The 12,971-nt window shown below is 43.6% G+C and overlaps 1 long non-coding RNA gene across 2 annotated transcripts; it reads right to left on the bottom strand.

Annotated features, from left to right (window-relative positions):
- Positions 1-5,559: 5,559 nt before the first annotated feature.
- LOC144170709 (uncharacterized) lies at positions 5,560-7,321 on the bottom strand. Of its 2 annotated transcripts, XR_013322664.1 has the most exons (4): positions 7,162-7,321; positions 6,127-6,256; positions 5,835-6,056; positions 5,560-5,768 (listed from the first exon to the last, which is right to left on the bottom strand). It is a non-coding gene; the product is annotated as an uncharacterized LOC144170709 (long non-coding RNA). The 2 variants fall into 2 exon arrangements; XR_013322663.1 differs by lacking the exon at positions 7,162-7,321 and having other exon boundaries at positions 6,127-6,516.
- Positions 7,322-12,971: the final 5,650 nt, after the last annotated feature.

Here is a 12,971-nt window from a genome sequence, read left to right as displayed (position 1 = left end):
GTCACTGTAACAAGTTTCAGTGACAATCCCCCAACGATGCCATACCAATTAGCCCGACAGCTTTACTGAAGTCCTTACTGAAGTCTTAGGGCAGTCTTTAGAGCTTTACTGAAGCCTTAGTGCAGTCTTTATTTATTTTTTTCTCTGTTATTGGACCTCTGTCGGAAGCTACGTATATGCTGGAAATGGCCTTCTCTTGTATGTAGAGCAGGGGTTGGCAACCTGCGGCCCACAGGATTTATTGTCAGTTCGTTGAATTTTTCTTTTTGCCTGCAAAAGCCCCCCCCTCCCCTTCCCCCTCTTCAACCCCACACAATTTTCCGTCCAGCCCTCCGCCATGTCGGCGTCGTGGAACTCTGCCCTCCATCTCAAAAGGTTACCGACCCCTGATGTAGAGCGTAGCACTTTATTACAGAGTCTTCTTGTGCAATATTTAGGCAATGCCAAATACATATGTGTGTTTTAATTTAATGCACATTATTCGCCATGACGCTATGCTTTTCGATCTGAAGACCTGCTCTGTAAAGAGCAGTGGCATTTAATACCTGTGTTCACCAGCCATGGCGGCTTGTGGGCTAATGTGTTCTTCTGCTGACAGTGACGTGATAGGTTCCTCATTTTACGGTCTTCAGTCTCAGGACTGCCAATGCTTCAAAGTGTCAGCCAAAGTATAATCATTTGTGTGCCACAGTTATTTTTCTTGCTGAATAATTCTATTAAAGATCTGAAGTCTGTTACAGTCGCATCTGGTTATGTACAACTGGACTGTCCTCCCAGTAGCCGTTCTGTGGACCTCATAACTTGATGTTCCTATGATGCATATTTATACGTAACCACACACTGTGATATGCCCACTCTCAGCATTCCAGAGGTTACAGCCATTTTGAATTCAAAAGCATTATGTGCATCATGAGGCAAAAAAAAACACGGCCCTGTGAACAGTGGGTGGCCCCAGAATTTCATGCGCCTTCATGGAAACTAAAAACTTGTGGCAATAATGAGAACGTGCATTGACAGGCAAGTGACGAGAGCTTATGCCACACTGCGATATGCTACACTAAACACTGTTTTCGCAGCACACTTAAGTCTGCTTACGTGTTTTAAATGTAAAAGCATTATGGATTACCCTGACGATGCTTAACCCATATAATGCGTCTCTCATGCTGGTCACATGAAGCTACCATGGTACAGAATAGCAGCTTCTTAGTACAGAGTTTCGAACGGTCTTTAAAAAGGCACATACCCACTGCAGGGGCTAGCCAATGACAATGACAGAAGCTGTGAGAGGCTCACAGCCAATCCACCAATTCCCATTTGGCTGTGATGTCAACGTACTCGTACACGTTTCCCACATGCCTGCTCGGGGGATGCCAGTAAAGACAGCTGCGATTACAGGGTCCAGCCAATTCACTTACTCCCATTGCTGCAATGCTTCCCCATTCTAAGTACGTAAGCAGCCCTACAGGGGCCATGCAGAGAAAATAGAAGTTTGTTTTACAGTTAAACTTCGTTTTAAGAGGCATGGATGTAAGAGACAGTCGGGTATAAGGGACACTATTCACCCACATGGATGGCCGCCCTATCTTTACTGTTAAATTGACCTCTTTTATAACAGACATCGGATGTAGAAGACAGTTTGTTAGAAAGGACAAGTCGTCCTTGAATTTTTGTCAACAATCTCATTTGTAACAGGCATTTTAACTTTATATGTGGTGCCACCAGTTACTAGGTAACTGCAGTTGCATCTGTTGTGGAATCAAAGGGGACGACAGATGCCCGCAGTCGCTATTTATCAGAACTTCAGCAAACACACAGTGGTTCAGTCAGCTATGAAACGATGACGAGAAGCCCTGCCAATGGAATTGCAATGTACAGAAGTGGTAAAGCTTTCCGCCATGCATTCGAGCGTGACCGCACATGCAGGCTTCTGTGCAAGCCAAGAATACCAGGAGGCCACAGTGCGCTCTCCCAACCGCGTAGCTCGCAGTCAAGAAGCATTGCAGATGTTGAGTCCTGCAAGCCTGATGAATAGCCACAGCACACAGCTTCTTCAGCTGTGTGCTCTGTCTTATCATCAGGCTTGTAAACTCGACATCTACAATTCATCTTCCGCATACAGTGAAAGAAGAGAAAGCTTGTAAAAGCTGTTGTAAAAAACAGTGTAAATACAGTCATGAAGCAAACAACTCTTTCATAAATTCTGGGGACGAAACATAAATTAGAATAAGCCTTTTGCAACATGGTGTAGCCTTCCTTTGTGCTTATTTTAGTCGTACGGTGCCCACATTGAACTATGGGTGATCAATTAGTGAAAACAGAGACCTCTCATTTGAGAGACAGTAACTGCTTCCCGGTATGTGTCTCTTATAAAGGAGTTCAACTGTATTCGAAAGCTTTGGTGTTTTATAGTGCCCCAGCACTTTTCCGGCAGCAAGTGATGCTTCATTCACTGAAAAATTAATCAATTTAAGTTACAATTTTGATTCTCCTGCCAAATCGTGTGTTTGTGATGTCTGCCATGACGTCATATGGACGGGTCTTCAAGCAAAATTCAAGTGCTCTGTTCAGCCTGCAGCGGACTGCAGAGCCTTGTTTACCCTCAGTCCTCCTAGATTGCGCCACCGTACTGCTGCACACCGCTACTCACCTTTGCTTTGTTTTTGACCGTATTTGCACCTGGTCTGTTTTTGTTATGGTGGGTAGTAATCGTTTCGTGAAACATGGGGTATATTCGACAAATTTGGTCACATAAGACACTGTCGCTTATGCCAATCGGCCAGTGTCGTCGTGAAAGGTTGCCGTGGATGAATTTGAAGCCAATGACAAGGGATTGTCCGTGAGCACCCTGCACCTGTTGCTGGGCTCTCAGTGGCCGAAACCAATGCAATGAATGACATATAATTCATAGTCGGCAGCGCGTTGATGGGGTAGTTCAGGCGTACCGAATAAAAAAAACCTAAAGACACAATTATGGTATCACTACTACTTTAAATGAAGGTTCTAGTTAGTGAACATTCTGGTAATACCCGGCTTGCATGCATTTTTTTTTTTTTTTCTTGTTTTAAAGGTGATAGCCACATGGCCTGTTCTGCAAAAATCTGGCATTGGCGTGACTGGTGTCAAAAGTTCCATTTAATAAAATGTCAACATACCTACCCACAATTCTCATCGCATTAGCTGTGAATGCAGGTAAGCGCTGGTCTTACGTTCCCGATGGCTGTGGGAGGGGGGGGGGGTATTTGCCAGCCTGACGTCCCAATTGGTTATGCAATGGCCCTGTGTCAGGCCTAACATTTGAGGTCTAATGTAACCCGCGGCTTGACACAATTTTAACATTTTGGTTTATCGCTGGGTTACATGTTAAGGTTACCTAACATTCTTTTGAGCAGTGAGCAGTGGGTGTTGCAGCTTCTGCAAAATTTTCAAGTTCTAGACAGGGAGGGGGGGGGAGAGAAAAAGTAAGAGCAAGAATGACTATAGATAATTGTTTTCCTGTTGCCAGTGACGCGCCCATTAAAATCCAGTGAACCTACTCTCAAGTCTGCTGTCAACATAATGATCAGCCCTTTTGCTGTGCCCCTGAACTATATCAATCAGAAGCTTATGCGCAATGCTTGCCAAAGTTTTTAGTGTGAAAACTCTACTATGCTACATCTTTCAAGGTTAGCCGCTGACATTTACTTTCAAGGACCTTCAGCCGTTGACGTGCAAGCCGTGCCTTTTTTATTGCTTATGCTTGCTCGGAGTCTTGTTGGTGTATATGTAGTACCTCTCCACTAGACAAGGGTGAAACGGCTGCTTGGCCTGTGCTAGATCGCTCAGCACCGGCTGGGCTGTCTGTGCATGTCCTTCAGCGCAAGCAAAGGATGAATCCAATCATCAGTAGATGTAACTATACGGCAGGCAGCGGAATCCCAAGCAAAAGCAAACTTTCACGAAACAATGTGTGCATAGTTTTTGCTTTCGCTTGCGATAACTAGGTTTAGAAGTGTTAAACCTGATCCATTTTTTTATTCCGAATTCGTTTATTTGTGTTCTTGTTTGTTTTTCTTTTTTACTTTACCTTTTTCTCTCTATGTCCATCTTCTCCTTTTTTTTGGGGGGGGGGGGGGAGGAATGGCCCTCTCAGAGCCTCTGCCCCTTCAAAACAAATATATAGGTGTAACATTCACACACAGGTGGATTGACGAGTGACAATGACGACTGCCGTCATCTATTAATTTATTCGTGTTTGGTTTGCCTGCGACATCGACATACCCAGGCCCCCTGGACAAAGCGCAAAATCCGTCACTTGCTACCCCCCATTTTTTACATGCACATGTCATGTTAGTAAACCTGAGTTGTGGCCCAAGATGGAAGTTGTGTCAGCCAAGAATCGTATTTCAAACACGAATGATACAATCGCTGCTTGCTTTGTGGCTCGGCATTATATGGTTGCTAGCAAACTAGGATATCCACGAATGGTGCTAATATCCAACATCATTATAGGACATCCATGTGATGTCCATACAGTGTTTCACCCAACATCATCTGCTAGCTCAATCCATTTCCCTAAAGAAAATGGTAACTGCCCTGGTAGCACAGAATGCTGCCTGAACATTTTTGCAACGTTTCCCCTTAACGTTGCCAAAACGTGGCTAATGTCCGCTTTTTTTAACGTTCGTGCAATGTTACCCAGAAACATTGCGTCAACATGATATTAGCATTGCTCCAACATGGGCGCAACGTTTGAAGGGTGTCGGTCTAATGTTTGGATAACGTTTTTCTGACGTTCGCCAACGTTGCTCCACTATTGGAGCAACCTTCCAACCACGTGCGGGACACATTTGAACAACGTTTATGAGACGTTTTTTGATGACGTTGCAGCAACTTTTCACCCACATTTTTGCAACGTGCATACCACATTTAAGCATATCACTGTACCATTCATACGTTGTGATAACATCGCTACAATCTTGCAGCCACTTTAGATCTACGCTTTTAACATGCAGTTAGCATACAAGGAACGTTGCTTCAATGTTCAAGCAATGTTTTTATGAAGTTGCAATAACATTGCTGCAATTTTGCAGTAACTTTCCAACTACATATTTCAAACGTGCGGGTAACATTTAGAAAACGTCGCTTTAATGTCCAAGCGATGCTTCCTACAACGTTACCGCGACTTTATAGATACGTTTCTTCACCACGAGGGCCACATCCGCGCACTGTTGATATGACGTTCAAGCAATGTTTCTCTTACGAAGCAATAATATTGCAGCAATGTACAGGTAACTTACAGTTACAGATATACATGCAACAATAACTATATGAAAATAATATAAGTTAACTTTTTCCTAGAGAGGCGATTGTTGACGGCATGATAAGCGAGCAGTTCAAACCTCGTCTGCATAAACTCCTGAAAGGTATAAACCGGTATTTTAGACCTGTATATTCATACATTTGATCCCTACACTGATCAACACACACAATTAATGCAGTCCGGCAAAATAACGAACTAAGAAATAGCGAAATTTTAAAGCAAGGAACATGCAGCTAGCGTAAATAACAACATTGACACTCTTTAAGATGAAAGGACATGTGCGTTTTATTTTACTATGAACAATCGAGCCGAATACGTATGCTGTTAAAGCCTTGAATTTCGCAAGTACGCTGTTTCAGACGACGTCTTCGTTTTCCTCCTCCTGGGCTTGCTTGTTTGTCTTGACAAGTCAATTTGATGACATACTTGACGGCCATGAACCCAGTATAGGGTTGTTACTGCGACACTTCTGCGAAATGAATGAAAGCTGTAGTTTAAAATTTACAAAGTTGTTACAGCATAGACAATATCTCACCTCTCAGAACACCAGGAATTTTGGTATACAATATGGCCGCATCGATTTTCTTGTACTGGCAGTTCAGATGAGATTTTACAATCATTCCTGGAAAACAAACAAAAGGGCACTGCTGTAACACATAGGGTGCTCAAAAACTCACCTGCACTTTGGATGACGTTTGCTGCCAGATGAGCTTATTCGTGTGTCAGTTTTGTGGTGCTGGTAAATCTGAAGGCATTTCTGAAAACAAAACAGAAGTGGTGCAGAAAACTGAAGTGAAGCAAATTTTAGCTAATGGGGAAAATCTTACCTTTAGGAAGGAATATAGCAAAACAGGCCTCTCCACTTTCCACTTTGTCTTGCTTGTTTAACTTTTTCTAATGCCTGTGTCAACTAAATTTATGACACGCACATCGCATGAGTGGGTTTCTCAAGCATTCCTGGAAAACAGAAAAGGACAAAAGTACTTAATTGTAGAAAATACCTCACAGCTTTCTTTACAGGCCATTGAATAATTAAGTGAAAAGTCTTCAGACAGCGTGCAAGAGAATTTTCAATTAACAAGAGAAGCCGACCAACTGATGACGACGTGGCACGTCGGCAATATTATTTGAAAGAAGACGATAATTGCCTCAGTGCCCATAGACATAAAACACAACGAACAAAAATGAGAAAACATGCTATTGTCAAGAATGGAAACATTACACAAATTACAACCATGTATTTCCTTGGTTTCCTAATTTAAATTTACCGTTTACTCTCGAAAAATGTGCTTAAAACTGGCAATGAGCTGTTTTTTTTTCGTATGCCATTTTCTTTAAAATTATCAGCATCCGACGAACACCAGCTTTTCACATGGAAAGTTTGTGAATACTACAAAGACGCCAAGGCGTTGTTTTACATCGTAAGATGGTTAGCATAAGCAGCTGATAACATGGCTTAACTGCAACGCTAAATAGTGTTCTGGAACATTCCGCTGAAACTCGCGTGAAATTAAACATGACAACGAAGTTAAACTTATTAGTTTTATTTTTCGCGTGCGTTAGCAGCTGTGGCGAGAAGTAAATTAAAAGCCAATCGTACTATCAAGGTTCTTGCAGAACCTACACTCGATTTCAGCATCACAACAAAAAATCTACTGAGCGCCCACCTCATTTCGCATTAAATTCTTTCCATACAATTTAAGCGCTGAATACATGTTCCACCGTTTACAAACGTACGCATTCACAAAAGCAAGAAGGATATGCTTAGAAGCTAGAAACGGGAGGGCAGTCTTGTTCCCGCTCTTTTACGATGTAAACTGCGTTCGAAAGAACGAGGCGAGCTCAAAAAAACGAGCGCTTACCTTCACTGGTCGGTTGCTATGAACTTAATCGGCCACACAACAAAATTTCGTATTGGTGCCTTCTCCATTCCGCTTGATTGTCATGAGGGCTTCTCGTTTTTGCAAAAGCGCGCTCGTTTCTGCAAAAGCGCGCGCTTTTCGTTCGCTCTCCCCAACTCAACGCGGCTGCCAAGCGCAGAGGAGCAGGAGGGAACCGCTCTACGAGCTGCGCGCACGTGTGCGCGTGTGAGAGGAGGGTAGTACGCTGGCCAAGGACGAAAGAAAGCCTTTTCTTTTCGGCGTTTTTTTTTTTTTTTACGGCCATCCCCATTTTTTACGGCCACTTCGCGCTCGGCTGCTAAAACTTCCTTTGCGACTCTCTCTAGAAGGGACGGGGCGACGACGAAAAAAAAAAAAAAAAAAATAAGGCATGTAGGAAGAAAGGAACGCGCGAGACGGCGTGCCTCCCTGCACCCCGCCCCGTTTCTGAGAACGCCTGGCGCCCTGTATTTCGTTTCGCGCCAAGCAGAACGCGACAAGTGTTCGATGCATTGGAGCCTCTTACGAATAAAAATTACACCAGGGAAAATCTGAAGATATATGTGCAATGCTAATAAAAGGGAACAAAAGCGAAAATGGGGAAGTTAGTTTTCAGGTTACTTGGAAGGTTCACCAGGGTTAGGTCTTTGTTTTGTTTTATTGTTTCATATATGTTACAATATGATGGTGCTCTGACTTTGGCGCTCGAGGTAGGTGAAATGTCTATGGGGAAGTTGAAATATAAAACAGCCCACTTTATGTTTTTTATTTCAAACAAGGGTGCAAGGTGTGGACTAGTTGGAACGTTCGCTGATCAGACGGGCTATAAAAATGACTAAATTTCACATGAAGGGGGGCAATTTAAAGAACATGAACTTTGGGTTTGAATCCATTTCATTAATCAACTGTAATTACTGCGGCAACATGAAGGGAAAACACATACGATTGTAATTAGCTGGCGACATGTAGGGCTCGCACTCCCACGTCATAGTTGCACAGAAGTTTATATAGCTTGCATATAAAATTTATCCAGTACATTAATTTTTTCAAGCAGTTATGAGAATCCAGCAACAAGGAAATGTTTGAGCCTTCTATCTAGATTATTTTTGTCTAAGGATATAGAGGCGGCAACATAAAAACAACCCGGCCATGCATGATTTAAAGGGGCCCTAAATACGCTTCCGAAGGTCGCCATTTCAATTGCGCAATTGCTAGAATACCCCTTCACGGCAACGTATACCAAATATTACACCTATTACACCTAACCAATAAAAACATGAAGTAAAAATTTGGTCTCAGTACTCCTTTAAGGCAGAAAGTTAACAGTGCGAGACGCTTGTGAAAACTTAGCAAAATGGAACTGGAAGTTTCCCTTGTCGATTCACGATTACCTTTTTATAATACAGCCGTAATCTACTGCCTAAGAAAGGCGTGCAATGTTTCAACCATAGGAAAGGAAAGTTGGGAAGACATTTGTGGGTGCTGTTTTCTGGCAGGTATGAAAAAAAGCTGTATTAAGGTGCATCTGCGCGGACTTCTTAAAGATACGGTCAACACGTCGAATGAAAAACACGGAGTATACCCGGTCAGTTTGTCTTTCCATATGGTGCAGGTTCCCCAAAAGAACGTGCGTTGTAAAGAGGCCGCGTAAAATTTGGGATGTACATGGTGAAGTGAGTGTAGAGGAAGCTAAGTCGGAGCAGAGTAAACTCGATACTATTTGATGACGGCATAAAAAGTTATTTTCTTGTAGTAATTCCAGTTTATTCAGCAAATAATCAGTGCGAAATAACACACGGCAATGAAACCCAAGTTCTCATTCGTATATGTACTGACGTCGGAATGCTGCGCCGTCCGTTTCATGCGCGCGTTGGGTTAATTAGCAGGCGCTGTATTCGGTCAGTTTCCTGGATATATGCGGCATGCACGTGGACAAAAACGCACCCGACTGGCATTTGTAAAATACTCACAAAAACAGCCTGATAGCTGGCCATGCGTGACAACGCAGTCGAGGGTGAAAGCTGCGCGCGGCTTTATCGATGCGCAGCAGCTGTGTTTTGCTCTTTAAGTTTAATGATGTGTTAAAATCGCCCTAAAGTATCTGATTTGACTGATTATCAGGTTTCACGCGCCGACGCTACACAGGCGATGAGGCGTGCCGCAGTAGAAGGCTCCGGATTAATTTTGACCGCCTGGGGATCCAATTAGCGTGCGCCGAAATCTCGAACACAGGCATTTTCGCTTCTCGCCTCCACACCCGCAAAAAAAGCGGCTGCCGCGGCCTGGAATCGAACCCGCGTCATTGGGCTCAATCCTTGGGCTCAGCAGAACAACAGCCACCGTCGTGGGTTCCTAAAATAACTAAATCGATCGCACTGAGACAATCGGTATACCAATTGCATGAGCGACACGGCCTGCAGGGGCTGGTGCGAACCGTTAGCCCTGTATACCGCGCGGATGTTCCAAGAGCGCATTCGCAGAATGGCAAATTTGGTGTCGTACATCAGTGAAATGGTATTATTTGGGTGACATTTACACGGATCTAAGTTGTTTTACACTGGCGGTAGTGATTTTGCAGAGCGTGACTGTCGCACCTACATAACTTGACTGGCTTTCATCTAGGTGTGGCACAGCGACGCTTTATGTGGACGTTCATAAATTTCACGGGGACTGGACTTCACGGAAACACGTCCATAGCTAACAAAAGCGACCACTTACAGTTATTGTAAGTCCAATCTGTCATCAAGAAATTCATGTGTCAGATGCACGCCGCCAAGAAAGTTTTGCGCGTATACGTCGTACGCGTATATACATTTAGAAAAAGTGAATGACAAAAAAAAAAAAACGGGTATAGAAATAAGGTGCCTCGTTGTTGAGTCATATCTTCAAATTATTGTGGGCACCTCATCGTAAAAAAGTACACATTTGTTCAGCAACTCATATAAGAATTAAAAGTGCGACTACCGCACGACGAGTAGAGAATTCATTATTGCTTTTGAAAGTGACTGTTTTTGAGCGATATTACGAAGGCTGAAATACAAATGGGACATATAAATGGAGTAGGGGTAAGCAACAAGTAGGAGGCGAGGGGGAATGCAAACTTCTCGTTATTGTTTATTGCTGAAAACAAATAACGCGCTGCAAAGATTGGCTTAAACTGAGCTTGCTATTTCGTAATACTAAGAGGAAACAGGTAGAATACGGACATTTATATCTGTAGGACGTAATTATGGTTATAAGAATTACGCCTGCATGACTAACAAAGGTTCGATTTCTTCCACGTTGACGAAATCGTAGCGGGCCCATGCGCCCGGCACAAAGCAATGTCGCGGCCATACACGATAATTGCGGATGACGCGAGCTTGCACGACACCAATAACTTAGTGAGGCTAGAAAAAGTATTGGCTATGATCAGGAATCTGCCTGCCTAACCTGTTAAAATTCTGTTCTCCAACATAAACGAAGCCTGTTTGTGTATTTTAATTATACAGAATGATACAGCAATAAATGAGCGTCTTTGCAAGTTTTCCTGGACAAAACAATCTTTTGTTCGCGCTCAATATTCAATCGAAGGTCCCATATTTGTGGTTTATTTTGATTAACACCAAGAACGGCGATGGGATTTACCCGCTTACTAAAAAAATGAAGTCAACGAATTTCATTTATGGGACAGCGGGCAGCCATCTTGAAAAAATGACCGTCTTAGAACGGCGAAGCACCTGGCTTTAATGAAACGCACGATGCGCAGAAAGACGGTATTATTTTTCTAGGCTGTATCCACTCTACATGTAGTAATATTGTGTGATCATCCAACAAATGAGAGAATAAAATAAACGGATCTGCCGCCGAGATTGATTGCGCCATCCATCGAACCGGCACCACGCGTTTCTTTCGTTTTGAGAAACTTTCAAACGCTCGCGGTTCCTTTTAGATTTCATGGGGGGATCTACACGCTCAACCACTCCTCCACATGCATTTCTGCAGTTTTTAGAGAGCCGTGTCTCTAAATGATCCCACATCGGTGTAGGGTGCCCTGCTGTCTGCCTCTGAATAACTTCAAATCAAGTACAGGTACCGCCCTTTGTTCCGTTATATTCCCCGGTATGGGGGTGCTACCTGGTCCTGTGCATTGGCGGATCCAGAGGGGGGGGTCCGGATGTCCTGACCCCTCTCTTAATTTTTGAATTTAAACCTCCAAGAAGATGACCACTCAGGTCGCAAAAAAAGGTGAATTGATGACTTGTATTTCTTATGGTTTTGCTTTCACTAAATTTCGGTGAATAAATAAGGCTCCTCCTCCTCCTTCTCCTCCTCCTGCTCATCATCATCATCATCATCATCACTGACGGGAGCTGACCCCCCCCCCTCAGAAAAAGCCTGGATCCGCCCCTGGTCCTGTGGTATATCACCAGCGGATATCAGAGAGGTTAAACCAGATAGGCGATGCCTAAGAAAACGGCATCCATTCACGAGAACAAGATTTGCCCATTTGGTGTAGCATTCGGCGAAAACTTCCCGTACTGGAAGAGGCCCTCGTCCTGCAGTGAACAGGCTGACGATGGGGATTTCATTTATGTGCGTGCGTCGTGCGTGCGTGTGTGTGTAAGTGCCATATTCTACGCAGCTAAAGTACAGTAAAGTGCAGGAGGCGATGGTACAGCTAGTGAACTAAGGCGTCCATTGTGCATAACCATTTGAACTTTTATAGGCGACGTAATTCCTCCAAAACATGGGTTAGTGTGGTGTAACTGGTGCTCACATAATAAATAAATGGAAAGCTGCTATACATTCAACATTCCTCAATATTGCGGCAACCTAGATAAACATGCACATAGCAATGTTGTTTCTGGGTTTTTCGTGGGCATTGTAGAAACTGTGGATCACATTTAACCACACTCCCGAAATTAACGTATCTCGACGTTACATGTACTACATCGCAAACATTCAAGTCTGCTGTACGGGATCATTTGAATTTTTAGGCAGCTTATGTAACTCCCCATACAATCGTTTAACATCATAAATATGACATTTGCCAACATTTGGCAACATTGCTTTAACGCAAAAAAAGCGTGTAAAGGGCAACGTTGAAACGTACGTTGCATGAATGTATCCAACGTTGGCCAACATTTGGCAGCATTGCTGCAACGCAAGAAAACGTGCCTGTGGGAAACGCTGCCTATGCGTTGTTTGTAAACGTTGCGTGAATGTGTCCAACATTGGCCCACATTTGTCAACATTTCTGCAACGTGAAAAAACGTGCATATGGGCAACGTTGCCCATCCGTTGTTTGTAAATGTTGCGTGAATGTTGCTGAATGTGCCCAACGTTGGCCCACATTTGGCAACATTGCTGCAATGTGAAAAAATGTGCATGCGGGCAACGTTGCCTATACGTTGTTTGTAAACGTTGCGTGAATGTTGCTGAATGTGTCCAACATTGGCCCACATTTGGCAACATTGCTGCAATGTGAAAATACGTGCATACGGGCAACGTTGCCTATACGTTGTTTGTAAACGTTGCGTAAATGTTGCTGAATGTGTCCAACGTTGGCCCACATTTGGCAACATTGTCACCACGTTGTGTAACGTTGCCTAACGTTGCACAACATTGGCAACACGGCAGAAACGTTGCGGCAACAATTTGTGCTACTAGGGTGGTACCAGCTGGTTTATGGTTAAATTTCCATTTGCAATTAGCAGTGCACAACTGGGAGTTTCACCAGTTGGTGCCAGCTACCACTTTCTCTAGGGTCAACAGGAAACTCTATGTCAACAAGATGCTCGCGGCAGTGG

This window comes from Haemaphysalis longicornis, unplaced genomic scaffold (assembly GCF_048455015.1).
Source record: "Haemaphysalis longicornis isolate Haplotype H1 unplaced genomic scaffold, Haemaphysalis longicornis Haplotype H1 scaffold_1, whole genome shotgun sequence".
NCBI lineage: Eukaryota > Metazoa > Arthropoda > Arachnida > Ixodida > Ixodidae > Haemaphysalis > Haemaphysalis longicornis.
The sequence above is the reverse complement of the archived record's forward strand: the minus strand, read 5'-3'. Positions and strand labels throughout refer to the sequence as shown.